The following is a 14,872-nucleotide window of genomic DNA, read 5'->3' as shown; positions in this document are numbered from 1 at the left end:
CATTCTTCCACTAAAGATGGAAAAATGTTAAAATTTAACTTTTGGAGAATTGTGCTCCTGAACATGTCAATAATTGGTGAAAACATGGATGTTTTGGAAGTTTACTAGCAATATCTTTTTATAGGTAGTTGGGATTCGCCCACTATTATCTTTGTAGGTGGTAAGTGGCATAAGGATGGTCACAAATAATTGAATGCTTTATTTAACCTAAAATTGCCTTGTGTGTTAGGCTTCTGAAAGTCTGCCTTGGGGGTGGGGGGGCAGAAGAGGGGGTTTAGATTTAAAGATGCTTGATTAATCACATCCGTTGTCCTGCCCTGGCCGTGGTAACTCATGCCCTCGACATCTCTCATTTGGATTACTGTAATGCTTTCTACCTGGGGTTGCCTTTGAAGACAACCCAGAAGCTTCACTTGGTCCAGAATGCGGCAGCCCGCCTTCAGGGCTTAGCACCTGTTTATCTTCAGGACCACCTTTCCCAGCTAGGCCTGTCCCACCCTGTGAGATCTTCTCAGGTTGCCCTTCTTTTGGTCCCTGGTCTTAGAGAGGTCCATAGTACTAGGGCCCGTGGAAGAGCTTCCTCTGTTGCTGCCCCTTCAATCTGGAACTCTTCTCCCCCATAGGCGAAACTAGGGTGTGGCAGCCAGGGCATGTGCCCTAGGTGCCACTGGGGGGCAGTGCCATGCTGCCCCCCACCTCCTCCCCAACTCACAGATTTATTTTTTAAAAAAATTTTTTTAAAAATTTTTTAACCCGTAGTCCCTTCAAGGGGCTTCTTAAGGGCCGCGTGGGGTGTGTGTGTGTCTGCAAAGCTTCCCCCTCCTGCCGCCGGCCTCCTAGATCACTGCCGCAGCCTCTCCCAGGCTGATTTTCAAGCCTGTTCAGGCCTTCAAAAATCAGTGTGGTAGCCATTTGGAGGTCGCCTCACATGCTCAAAAGGCCTCTGCGAGGCCTGGCAAGGCATAGGACCTCACGGACCATTTGAGCATGTGCGGCGGCCATTTTTTAAAATAAATAAAGCTGCTGAAAACAAAAATGGCCACTGCACATGCTCAAATGGCCTCTGCGAGACCCAAATCTAAATTTTTCCTTGATCTAGGGAGTCAGAAGAATGCAAAGTTGATGGCAAGGGACCAGAGCATTTAAAAAACAGATATAAATGGCACAAAAGTAAGTGGACAAAACATCCCTTTAAAAGACAGTGTTGGTTTAATACCTTGTAAGCTGGCAAAACTGAAGGGTGGAGGGGAGAGGCGAGGAATAAAATAGAAATATTCACTCGCATGCTGTTTAATTCTCTATATAAAGCTCTATCTGCATATTTGTCAAGCAATCTGATTATAAGCTTTGTGAGATTTCAAACTTGGAAAGTGCCTGCCTTTAACTTGTGTGGTGCTTTAAAAACAACAACCCCAAACTGAATATCACACTGTTTTGCTATTCTGTGGCTAGTTGCAACTTCCACCTTCTTCCTGATCAGGCTGCTGGATCCAAGCCTATTGTAAGCTGCTGGATAATTTCAGATTGTTTGTGGCCCCTAGGATTTCCCATTGCAGCCGTCTATCTCCCTTTAAGGCAAAGGCTGTTTGGTCAGAAAAAACCCATCCCTGAATTTCTTGGAGGCAGCAACCTGTAGTGAGGTGTGCTGAGGTGGCAGAGCATTTGCTAAAGAGAGTTTTCACTGCTTAGCTCTATGGAGGCATGCCCAGCATATGGATGTGCTGCGTTTCTTGAGAAGGCGACTGGCATATATGTGCCACATGCGTGGTTGTATGTGTGTGTGCATGCATGTGTGTGTTGCTTACAACCTGTTTCTTCTGAAAGTGTCTGAACTTGTATTTTTGAGCTGATATTATGGTAAAGTTATCTGAAAGATGGGTGTCAGATGTTTGGACAGGGGCGCAATTTCAGTGCTTGCCCTAGGTGCTGTTTTCCCTAGATACACTTCTGCTCCCCCCCCTCCCAAGATTCAGTGTGCCTTCTCCCTTTCAGCCTTTAAATCCCTATTGAAGACATTTCTTTTTCACCAGGCATTTGCCCTTAGCTAGTTAAAGTGATGAGAGCCTGTGGTTGATTAACCTTGAAATAATAGTGTGATTGCTGTTTTTGGTGTATCTTGCAAGTACTAGAATAAGTATGCATGGCTGAAGAATAGAGTTTAGTGGTCATGTTGACAAGTTTAACTTTTCAAGATAAGATTTCTAAATTAGAACTTGTAAATTAGAGTTTGAAAATAACCAAGTGATGGGTTGGATCCAGACCTTTGTATGAATGGAAGGAAGTTTGAATAAGGGGATTCCATCCTTCTGAATCTTCTCTTTCCAAGCTATTTGCTAAACTGAAACTTGTGGCACCTTCATAAATATTCTCCATTGCAGCATAAGGAGCTATTGCCAGAGAAAAAGGAGAAATCTTTTTCGGTTCCTCAAGTTTTTGTCACACCTGTATGAAGTGTGTTTGGATTCTGCCTTCTGTTTCTTGTTGGCTTTATCAATGTTTTCGTTAAGAAGGTTCTTATATAATTTTACTCTGCTGGTGACTTTTTTATTTTTTAATTTCCGTTCTGTATCCCGCTCTTCCTCCAAGGAGCCCAGAGTGGTGTACTACATACTTGAGTTTCTCCTCACAACAACCCTGTGAAGTAGGTTAGGCTGAGAGAGAAGTGACTGACTCAGAGTCACCCAGCAAGTCTCATGGCTGAATGGGGATTTGAACTCGGGTCTCCCCGGTCCTAGTCCAGCACTCTAACCACTACACCACGCTGGCTCTTATTTGAGCTGGCTAAGCGTTTTAATCAAGTTCTTGTTTTCTTGCTGTGTGGGTTCCAGAGGGATTTTCTTACCAGAGAGAATTCCCAACAGGTTATGGGCCCAGCATGCTTCTGCTGTGCAACTCTGCTAAAAAGATAATTTTTACTCACAGAAACAGCTAACAGGGCTTGAGTTTTAGCATCTTTGAGCAGCCATTTCTCTTTAGTAGTCTTCTCAGCAGCTGTAGTTCCATCTGCGGGGTGTTCCTCTTCAGTTACCTTTTGCAGTCCTTGGGCTCTCAATGCAAGCCTCAGTCATGTTTTCCATTTCAAGTAATTGTTTCTAGACTCGTACTTATGCAATGATGCAATGCTTTCACTGGGGATGCTCTAGCCAGGCATCTACAAATCTGCTTGTCAGTGGCACGTGCTTGCAGTCCTCTGGCAAGCAGGGCATCTAGCACCACACAGATCTCCCCAGAGCTCTCATTTCCACTGCCATTTTTGAGAAGGTAGGAAACGGGAATCATTTCTGAGCAGTAGGAGAGGGCTTCTACTGTTTCTTGCCACCTTGAAATGACAAGACTGCTTCTCTTAAGACTTCTGCATTTGTACCAGAAAAGGATCTGAGGGAAGAGAAGGGAGCCATAAATAATGGCTGGCTAGTGAGCGACGCCTACATTGGTGGGTCCCTGGTTCCAGCCTGCTCTTCCCCACTGCAGCAATCTAAAATGTCAGGATCCTTGGAAGCCGTGTGGGATACAGCGTAGGAGGTGGAAATTCCCAGAAGCCTTCAAGTGGTGAGTACTTGTGGAAGATGCTTGTCCAGTTTCTGGCGATCTCCCCCACCACCCGCCCATGCTGTCTCCCACAGTAGCACAACCCAACCTTCAGGAGTAGCTTTTGGGGGGCTGTGGGAGAGATGAGAGGGTGGGGAGATCGCTTGCACAAGCATAAGTCTGGATCAGTGTTCTCTCGAAGGCGTGTGTGTGTGTGCCCATGTTCACACGTTTTTTGATGTCCGCTCAGTTAATTTTAGATCCAGCTCAGGTTGAATCAGGCAGGCCCCATTCGGAATACATGTGTGCACACACTGCCTTGATACTGCCACCCAGAACAAAAATCATTCCACACAGAGATGAGAAAAATTAGAGAGAACACTAGTCTGAATCCAGCTAAATATTTATACTGTTGGCCACATTGGTTTTGCACAAAGGCAGGTTATAAGATTTTGCACAAAGGCAGGTTATTCCTCAGGGGAACTGCCCTGAGACCTTGGGTTAGGGCGGTATAAAAATGTGCTAAATAAATAAGTCTTCTAGATGAATAAATGTTGGTCTGTCCTTCTGTTCAGCTGACAAGCTTGGGGGCCACATCACATAAAACTGATTAAAAACAACAAATAAAACAGTGGAAACAAGGGGCTTCTCCCGCCCCTTGATGATTGCTGATGCGCCTTCTCTCGCTCACGCAACAGTTTGTGGTTCTGCTGGCCTTGAGGGGATGGGGGCAGTCCCAGCTGGAGTAGCAGCCTGTGGAGAGAGCAGTGGTGGACACACAGGCACAACCTACCTCACAGGGTTGTTGTGAGGAGAAACAGAACTATGTACCCTGCTCTGGGCTCCTTAGAGGAAGAGCGGAATATAAATGTAAATGTAAAATAAATAAGCTTTTGTGTTTTATAACTTCTAGATGAGCTTGAAAATGCAGGTATAGGTAGTATTTTGTAGCTTAATAATGTGGTGTGAAATTAAAAAAAAGAGCAAGCAAAGAGTACTTGTAAGTCTAGCTCATGGGAAGCCTATAAAATCTAGTGAAACAGAGAACACATAGTAGGAATGTGCCCAAATTGTTTTGCTGCTTTATTACAGAGGTGCCGAAATGATTGGAGTTGCCACAGCCCAATCATTTTGATAGAGGGGGGATTGGTAGCTTTAAAAGGAGGCACACAGGTCTTACCTGCTCTGCTGCACTGTGCTGTTCCCGGCTAGCCTATGCATGGCATCAGCATGCACATGGCTGCCGCGCATGCATGGTGGCCATGTGTGTGCCAGTGCCTTGCGCAGGCTTGCTGGAAGTAGCACAGTAGCGGCATGGCTTTTTAGAACCAACAGCACTGCAGTGGAGGAGCAGGAAAGACCTGTGTGCCTCCTAAGGCTACCTCTCTGTGCCCCCCTGCCTTCCCTGCCCACCATGGCTGCACAAAACGCTTCATGCACATCCCTAACACATGGTTAAGAATTGAGGAGGAATCTAGTGTAACTATAATTTTGTCCATTTTATATTGGTTATCACAATTGTGAATAAGAAGCAGTCTCCAGAACAGCAGTCTCCAAGCAACACCATCTGTAATCTGCCAGAGAGGTAGGAATGGAACCACTGTAAAACAGTGCCACCCAATCCCACCTCCCTGAGGTGGTCCATAAGGATACCATGGTCGATGGTATAAAAAGAGATGTACATATCAGGCATGATAGAAATATGATATATAGATAGATGCTGCAGAGAGATCCGAAAGGATCAGCAGAGTCACACTCCCTCTGTCGATAGCCAGTTGGAGATCATCCATCAGGCTGGCCATGGCAGTCTCAACCCCATAGCCCACAGAGAAGCCAGTTTGGAATTGGTTTAGATAATCTGCATCATCCCAAACTTCCTGGAGCTGAGAGGCTGCCACACACTCAGTCACCTTGCTCAACCATGGAAGACTGGAAACAGGTCTGTAATTAGCTAACTCTGAGGGATCCAATGCAGGTTCTTTTAAAAGTGGTCTAATATCCTCAAGACAAGGAGGCATCCTGCCCTCCTTCAGAGAAGCATTTATAATATTTACCAGACCCTCTCTAATAATATGGTTATCAGATGAGATAAGCCAAGCTGGGCAGGGGTCAAGAGAACAGGTTGTAGGGCCCACAGTCCAAAACAGTTTGTCCACTTCCTCAGGAGTCACAAACTGAAAATGATCCAATCTAATCCCATAGGATGAGTTGCTTTTTATTTATTTTTTATTTAACATATATTTTTATACTGCCCAAAACTCACATCGCTGGGCAGTTTACAACAAACATTGCTTTAATATTTTAGAATGTAAAAGGTGACTGGTGGAGAACTTAAAAAATTAATTCTTAAACAATCTGCACTTTTGTATAATGTGTGGAATGAAATTCAATATTTCTAAAGCTTTGCACAAACTGAAGTATTTACCTGTCCATGCAGTGTCATTTCCAACTTTTTTAGTTTTCCCGGTTACAACTTTTTGTTCAATTTTCCTTACCAAGGTGCTGTAGAGGAATATTGTTAGGATAAGTATGGGATCAAAATATTCAGATTCAAGGATAATTCATATCTTGTGATAAATGAGGACTGGTAACCAAGCCATATCTTGCATATGAGTGGTGTCCATAACTCTTCACTTCACTTAAGTGTTTCAGTTTACAAATGTGCTTTGTTTAGACTTTAAAGATGTCTTTCGGGACATAAATAAGGCAGGATGAGAGCTTCTTGGTCCAATAAAAAGAACATGCATGAAATAGAACTTTGAGAGAGTAGAGCCTTTGTTAATTTTTATACCCTGTTTTTCATAATGTAATAGCAAAATGTCTTTATAGTCAACCATAAAACAGCTTAAAACAAAACTACTACCTTGAATAAAATACATAGCTGCACAGAAAGCAATTGCTGTAACATCAAGCCTCCATGGGAAGAGTCTTGTAATATCAAGTCTCAATCTGAAAAAGGAAGGTTTAAACCCACCTTCTAAAACAAGTGAGCTAGCCAACAAGCTTTCCCTGAGCATGAAGTTTCACAGGCACAATATTACTACAAAGAAGGTCCTCTCTTTGATGTCCATCAACCAAAATCTGATGGGCTAAAAAGCAGGGCTTCCAAAGCCAATCTCAAGGGTGGGCAGACACTTATGGAAGAAGGTGGTCCTTAAGGTAGCTAATCACAGATTATTTAGGACTTCAGATGCTAACATGAGCACTTTAATGAAGCTAGGTCCTCCCTTTCCAGATAGTTGCATCTGGTGTACTAGTTGAAGCTGGTAAAAGGCTCTCTTGGCCATGGTAATTCAAGTACATCACTGGGTCCAGCAGCATTTCCAAACTGCAAAATTTTAATCTTGTTCTTTGTTCAGATGTGAAGTCAGAGTAGTTTAAGCAGGTAACTTTGGAAATGTTTTAGAAAGCCCATTTGGAGTTAATAAAGTGAGTTCTTGCATAGACTTGAGGTTTTTTGATGTATTCGATTTCCATATTGGTCTTATGCTTTCCTTCTGTAAAGACTCCTGTCCTGGAGACAGGTTGAAGTAGATTTTTTCCATATGTTAAATTATAATATACCAGGGCTAGTTAAACTAGCCTTTAGTGTGACTACCCATCTTAATTCTGCTTGAGGAAAAGAAAAATAGTATTTCTAAATAAAAATTTATTCTGTTCAATTAAATCACCTCTGAATAATTGATATTTAACAGCTCTTTATAGCAGTGGATCAATGCAACCTCACAAAGCTTTTTTTATCGATCTTACCTGAAATCCATTGGTAGCATTCAGAATGGCACACATTGCATTTGTAATAATGTAAGGCATCTTCCTCACCCATCTTCCCTACTGAACTTCCCTGAGCCCTTTGAAAAGTTGTTGCTGATAGGGATGTGCATGAACCGGTTCGGCGCTCTATTCCTAGAACGCTGAACTGGTCTGGAAACTGGCGTTTGAACCCAGCTTTTTAGTTTAGAAAAAAGACAGAGGGGTGACATTATAGAGATCTATAAAATTAAGCATAGTGTGGAGAGTGGATAGAGAGAAAAGTTTCTCCCTCTTGCATAACACTAGAACCATCAGTCACTCCATGCAAATAGTTGCCAAGAAATTTAGGACAAACAAAAGGAAGTACTTTTTCACATGATGCATAATTAACCTATGGAATTCTCTGCCACAATATGTGGTAGCAGCCACCTGTCTAGATGGCTTTAAGAGGGCTTAGACAAATTCACAGAGAAGACTATCAATGGTTACTGGTCTGAGGGCTATAGGCCACCTCCAGCTTCAGAGACATGTGGCAGGGAGTGATGGGAGCAATCAAGTACTAGCACACAGATGCTCTGCGTGAATTAAGCTGCTCTGAGGAAAAACAGTTAGGAAATGTTTTAAGTAAAATTTAAATATGCCAAGCTCAATAAATAGCTAAGATTTTGACTGGCAAATAGGTTGTACTAGTTAGGCCACTGTGTGAGAGGGAGACAGGAAACTAGATAACCAAACACTCTTTAAATTTGATTTTTAAATTCTTAAAAAATAAATTCTTTTTAAAAATAACATAATAAATGTTAGCTCAAAAGTGCTGCACCAGTTACTTAAAAATAAATTAATGTCTCTCTCTCACACACAAGTTAACTACCAATCAAACATGGGCATTAATTTCAGCTTCATCTCAGGAAAATGACTTTAGTTTACCTAGCACTGTCAGCAACTACCAGCGATCACTTCTGGAAGTTTCTGGGCTTTTAATATCTGTTTCTAAGCAGACTAAAATCTTATGTACATATACACAGGTTTGATAGTAGGATTGTTGTTTGAGATGGGGTTGGACCAAGACAGTTAAAGTAGAGATTCAATAAAGGAGGCAGAATAGAAAGTAATATTAAAACAAATTAAGAGTTTTAAGGACTGTTTATGCAACTCGGGAGATTGCTGCAATTGCAAATGTTGAGCATTTATGTAACATTTAAGGTTATTTAAGAAAAAGAAGAGCCAGCGTGGTGTAGTGGTTAGAGTGCTGGACTAGGACCGGGGAGACCCGAGTTAAAATCTCCATTCAGCTATGATACTAGCTGGGTGACTCTGGGCCAGTCACTTCTCTCTCAGCCTAGCCTAGTTCACAGGGTTGTTGTGAAAGAGAAACTTAAGTATGTAGTACACTGCTCTGGGCTCCTTGGAGGAAGAGCGGTATATAAATGCAATAATAATATTTTTGTGTGTGATTTATTTCTTGCTATTCCTAATGTACTGCCATTGCCTCTGTAACTTGACGGAGGTAATAAATAAAGGTATCCATTACATTACAAAATTGGTGTTATGTATTATTTTCGTTATTAATAAAAATTATCTATAAAAACTGCCTAAACCTACCATCCTAATAGAGTAAATGCTCTATTGAGTCTCGCATTCACATCTTTTAGAGATCAGCTTTGCAGCAGTGTTAAGAAATATATGGAGAACTACGGTTTGTATAAACAATATGGTTCTAGTTGTGGCATATAAATGTACTAGAAACAGGACAGTCTTGTACATGATTGAGGTAGCAATCAAATCTCTGTAGTAGGTTTTGTCTTCACACCAATGTAGTGCTGATGTGAGAAGATTTGAGGTTTTAAACAGTGAATTCTTTATCCTTTGCCAAGGTTTCCTGCATTGCCTTGTCCAGATTTTCCCTCAGTTAGCATTACTGTGTGATTTATCTCCTTATATTTAAGAAAGTGACAGTAAAATACAGTGGGTTGTATCCAAAGTAACACAAGGATGGAGCAGGGGACACATTTGATTAGATTGGGGGTGACTATTTCAGTAGTGGTGGGGAACAGAGGATCAGGTGTTGGCAGGCTGGCAGGCCATTACAGGGGAAGGGAGTCCGGTAACTTAATTACTGTAGGGGTAAGCAGCGAGGAGGCCAGATTTGCCGATGATACCAAACTCTTTCAGGTAGTGAAATCCAAAACGGATTGTGAGGAGCTCTGAAAGGATCTCTGCAAACTGCGTGAGTGGGCAACGTAATTGCAAATGTGGTTGAATGTTGGCAAATGTAAAGTGATGCACATTGGGACGAAAATCCCAAACTTCAAGTATACATTGATGGGATCTGAGCTGTCGGTGACTGATCAAATCAAATCTTTATTGTTACAGTCATTCGACCAGCAACGGTGACTGACCAGGAGAGGGATCTTGGGGTCATGGTGGACAGCTCGTTGTGTCGACTCAATGTGGCCGCTGTGAAAAAGGCCAATTCCATGCTAGGGATCATTAGGAAGGGGATTGACAATAAAACAGCTAATATTATAATGCCCTTATACAAAATTATGGTGCGGCCACACCTGGACTAGTGCGTACAATTCTGGTTACCACATCTAAGAAAGGACATTGTAGAAAAGGTGCAGAAGAGGGCAACCAAGATGATCAGGGGCCTAGACAGAGCACCTTTCTTATGAGACAAGGCTACAACACCTGGGGCTATTTAGTTTAGAAAAGAAGAATGTGGAGAGACATGATAGAGGTCTATAAAATCATGCATAGTGTGGAGAAAGTGGATAGAGATAAATTCTTCTCCCTCTCACATAACACTGGAGCCAGGAGTCATCCAATGAAATTGATTGCCAGGAAATCTAGGACTAGCAAAAGGAGGTACTTTTTCACACAACGCATAATCAACTTATGGAATTCTTTGTCACAAGATGTGGTGACAGCCAGCAATCTGGATGGCTTTAAAAGGGGTTTGGATAACTTCATGGAGGAGAAGTCTATCAACGGCTACTAGTCAGAGGGCTATAGGACACCTCCAGCCTCAAAGGCAGGATGCCTCTGAGTACCAGTTACAGGGGAGTAATAGCAGGAGAGAGGGCATGCCCTCAATTTGTGCCTGTAGGCTTCCAGTGGCATCTGGTGGGCCACTGTGCGAAACAGGAAGCTGGACTAGATGGGCCTTGGGCCTGATCCAGCTGGGCTGTTCTTATGTTCCCTTTCTGGCTGCCTGTCAGCTCTCAGGCCTCAGGGAGTAGTTCCAACTCCCCACTAAACCTAACCATGCTCGAGGCTAGTGGTCCTCTGTGGGCCAAACATATTCACCCAGGGTACTCTGTTGTTGAGCAGGGAAGGGGGTGGTGTGGGTGGGTGGGTTTAGTGGCTGTGGTCCATTTCCCTTACCAGGATCCCTCTGAGATAATTGACATATTGAACATGTGTACTTTAGGTTGGGGACTCGAGATATATTGGGGATTCTGTTGGTGTACAGTCCACTCTATTGCCTAACAGACTCCTTAACTGAGCTGACAGAGCTGATTGCTGAGTTGGCTCTGGAGTCACCCAGGCTTTTGCTGCTTGGTGATTTCAACATCTACTTTGGGACTGGCTTGTCTGGTGCTGCTCAGGAGTTTATACTGGCCATGACAACTATGGGCCTAGTCCAATTAGTCCTTTGACCTATGCATGTTGACCTATGCATGTTGCTGGCCACACACTGGATTTGGTCTTTTGCTTGGATTGGGGGGTTGTTCTGTGGGTGGGGTCTCCTGTGGTTTCCCCACTGTCATGGATGGGCCACTTTCTGGTTATGGTTGGTCTCGCAGTCTCATCTGACCCCTTCAGGGGTGGTGTGTAGTGACCATTCTCCCCACCCTCTAAAGCAGGCCTGCTCAACTTAGGCCCCCCAGCTGTTTTTGGACTACAACTCCCATAATTCTCAGCCACAGCAGCCAATAGCCAGGGATTATGGGAATTGTAGGCCAACATCTGCAGGAGGGCCGAAGTTGAGCAGGCCTGCTCTAAAGAATTAACAGGAAGTGAACCCTTGTCTTGACTGGCAGGCTGGTGAACTCCAGGGCTCGCTCAATTAGTCGAACAGGTGAGTGAGACATGAGAGCTGCAGTGGGAATTCTGGGAAGAAGAAAGGAAGTATGTGCTGAGAACATGGAGGACTTAACAACAATGGAGTTTGCTGCAGCAGGATGACTGTAGATCCTTGTAAGACAAGATTGAGTCTCATCAGGAGTTTGGTGAGTTCAAGAACAAGAAGCCAGGGCTTCGGCTTCTGGATAACCCCTGCTAACTTGGGAAAGAGGCACCGTTTAACGTGGTGATTCTCTTTTATTTAGCGGGGCGGGGGGAGAACTGGCCCTATCCACCCCCAGTACAGTACCTCCAGTGACTGCTGCTGGTGTCTATCTTGTGTTTCATTTTAGATTGTGAGCCTTTTGGGGACAGGGATCCATCTTATTTATTTATTTATTATTTTGTGTAAACCTCCCTGAGCCATTTTTTTGGAAGGGTGGTATAGAAATCAAATAAATAAATGTATGGGGAAAGAGTGTTTAATCAGACTTTGCATCAAGAATTTATATTTATCTATGTGTGATTTTCCTAAATATCTGTTCTTTCCAACTGAATAAGATTTTGATGTGTGCCACCCCAGAGCTATCTCGCCGCTTTTGAAGTATTCTTGTAACCAACTAAATATTTTTAAGTGTATCTAAAAAAGCCAAAAGCTTCAGACAGAAATAGTCTGTAGTAATTTTAATAAAAAGGTCTGTTTTATCTGTTCTTTACTTCTTACAAGCCTCCAAGGGTTGGTTATTAACCCAGAAGGAGAAAGTGGGGGCAGAAGGGGGATGTCTGGTACAAAATGCATCTCAAAGAGAGCTTGGTCAATTCATGTTTACTCCACGTGCAGACAGATGCCTGGGAGAACAATTGATTTTATTCTTGCCTATGAGTGAGAAGGAGAAAAGGGGAACTGGGATCTTTGATCAGTCCAGTTCCCATTCAGAGTAGCCTTTTAGAGAGATCTGGTGGCAGCACTAACCTACCAAAATCTTTTTCTTGGCTTTCTGGGCTTGGAAAGTTAAAAATTAAACACCAGTCTGCTTCTCAAAGTACACAAAAGGGAGGGCTCAGCACTGTCTCCCTCATGTTGAGAACTGGCTGTCACCAGGAAAGGAAATTTCCGCTACCCACAATTTGCTATATGGTGGATCTATTAGAATGATCCACCTGAGAAGGCTGTTGGATCCAGTAGGATTCCAAAGGGCCTTGGAAGGTTATTGGAGTTTATTCTACTGATTATTCTGTGAATGCCCTGGTTGATACCTGGAACATGGAACTTACCAGGGCAATAGACACGATTGCTCCTAAGTGTCCTCTCCGACCTGCTTCGAAATCAGCTTCATAGTATACAGAAGAGCTATGGGAGCTGAAGTGGCAAGGTAGACAACTGGAGCTAAATAGACTCATCTTGAATTCAATAAGGTGCACTATAGAGCCCATTTGAAGGCTTATGCTGTGGTAATACATGCAGCAAGGAAGCAATTTTATTTTGTTTACTATCTGCAAGTTCTCATCCAGCAGAGCTGTTATGGATTGTTAGGGGTTTAACTCAACACCCTTCTGTTTCTGGAAACAATGCCCTCAGTGTGACACATTCAGTGAGTTTTTTGCAGATAAAATCTCTCGCATTTGGGCTGATCTGGACTCCAATATTTCTACAGGGCCAGTTAGGGAGATGTCCAGCAACCCCTCTTGTGAGATTAGATTGGATCAGTTTCAGTTTGTGACTCTTGATGATGTGAACAAGCTGCTTGGCGCAGTACAGCCTACAATCTGTTTTTTTTAATCTTAGCTCAACACGGTCGATTTCATCTTGCAGGGAGGTTTTCAGAGCTGACTTTATTGATATAATGACTACCTCACTGAGGGAGGGCAGGATGCCACCTTGTTTGAAGGAGGCAGTGGTTAGACCCATTCTTAAGAAGCCCACTCTGGATCCCCTGGTGATGCATAATTGTAGGGCAGTCTCCATCCTCCCATGGTTGGGTAAGATGATTGAGAGAGTGGTGGCTGACAAGCTCCAAGTGGTCTTGGAGGAAACTGATTATCTAGACCCATTTCAAACTGGCTTTAGGGTGGTCTATGGGGTTGAGATGGCCTTGGTCAGTCTGATAGATGACCTTTGCTCTGGATCTCTCAGTGGCTTTCGATACAATCGACCATGGTATCCTTTTGGATTGCCTGAGAGATTTGGACATAGGAGACACTGTTTTACAGTGGTTCCACTCCTATGTCTAAGGTAAGATTTCAGATAGGGGCGCTTGGTGACAGTGGCTCTTGAAAACGGAAGCTACTATATGGAATCTATCAGGGCTTCATTCTGGCATTAATGCTTTTTAACAACTACATGAAACTGCTGGCTGAGGTCATTGGGGGATTTGGTGCTTATCAATATACTAATGACACTCACATCTATTTCTCCTTATCAATATCAGGAAATGGCATTAGCCCCCTTAAATGCCTGCCTGCAGACAGTAATGGGTTGAATGAGGGAGAATAAACTGAAGCTAAATCCAAGCAAGACGGAAGTGCTTATTGTTGGGGATCGTAATCCGCAGATGAGATACATCTTCCAGATCTGGATGAAGTTACACTCCCCTCGAAATAAGAGGTTCGTAGCTTGGAAGTGCTCTTGGACTCAGCCCTCACTTTGGTGTGTCAAGTTGAGGCTGTGGCCAGGAGGGCTTTTTACCAGCTATAACTGTTCTGAGAACTCTGCCCATTCCTTGAGGAGAATGACCTGAAAACAGTGATCTTCAAGTTGGACTGCTACAATGCACTGTATGTAGGGCTACCTCTGTATATAGTTATGAAACTTCAGTTAGTTCAAAATGCGGCAGCCAGATTGGTCTCTGCACTATCCCTGAGAGTCCACATTATGCCTGTTCTTAACGAGTTTCACTGGCTGCCAATTATGTTTCCAGGCAAGAAGTACTGGTTATTATCTTTAAAGCCCTGAATGGCTTAGGTTATCTGAGAGACCGCCTTTTTCTACACGATCTCCACCAATCATTGAAATCATCAGGAGGGGTCCGTCTTTGGGTGCCACCAGTTAATCTGGTGGTGACCTGGGGTCGGCCTTCTCAGTTGTTGCCCTAGGTTGTGGAATGTTCTCCCTGTGGATGTAAGAGGATTATCTTCCTTGGAGGCCTTCCTTGGATAGGCCTTAAAGACCTATCTTTTTTGCCTGGCTTTTAATGTTATCTAGTTTGAATTTGAATTTTAAGAGTTTTAATCTGGTGATCTGATATTAATTGTTATATTATGTGTGTTTGATTTTAATGTAAACCACCCTGAGCCACGTTAGGAAAGGCAGAATATAAATTGAGTAAATAAGTGCAATGGCACTCTTGTTATCTATCTTTGCTGCCCCTCCTTCCTGAAAAGCTGCTTTTGGAGATCAAGGATCCTCAATAATGGGATAGGATATGGTGTAAGGAGTTGCAATGAGAAGGGGGATTTTCCGGAAACAAAGCCATAAGCCAGAGGTTCTCAAATTTAGGTCCCCTGATGTTGTTGGAGTATCCATATC

The 14,872-nt window shown here is 43.2% G+C and overlaps 2 protein-coding genes across 5 annotated transcripts in view; one reads left to right on the top strand and one right to left on the bottom strand.

The window, feature by feature from the left end:
* Positions 1–14,872, top strand: part of PPP3R1 (protein phosphatase 3 regulatory subunit B, alpha) — a 76,222-nt gene that overhangs the window by 4,858 nt on the left and 56,492 nt on the right. The gene's annotated exons all lie outside the window — the stretch shown is intronic.
* Positions 1–14,872, bottom strand: part of PLEK (pleckstrin) — a 217,683-nt gene that overhangs the window by 155,848 nt on the left and 46,963 nt on the right. The window lies entirely within an intron of this gene.

This window comes from Hemicordylus capensis, chromosome 1, assembly GCF_027244095.1.
Source record: "Hemicordylus capensis ecotype Gifberg chromosome 1, rHemCap1.1.pri, whole genome shotgun sequence".
Classification (NCBI taxonomy): Eukaryota; Metazoa; Chordata; class Lepidosauria; order Squamata; family Cordylidae; genus Hemicordylus; species Hemicordylus capensis.
Note: the sequence above shows the minus strand (reverse complement) of the source record. Positions and strands in the feature narration are given on the sequence as shown.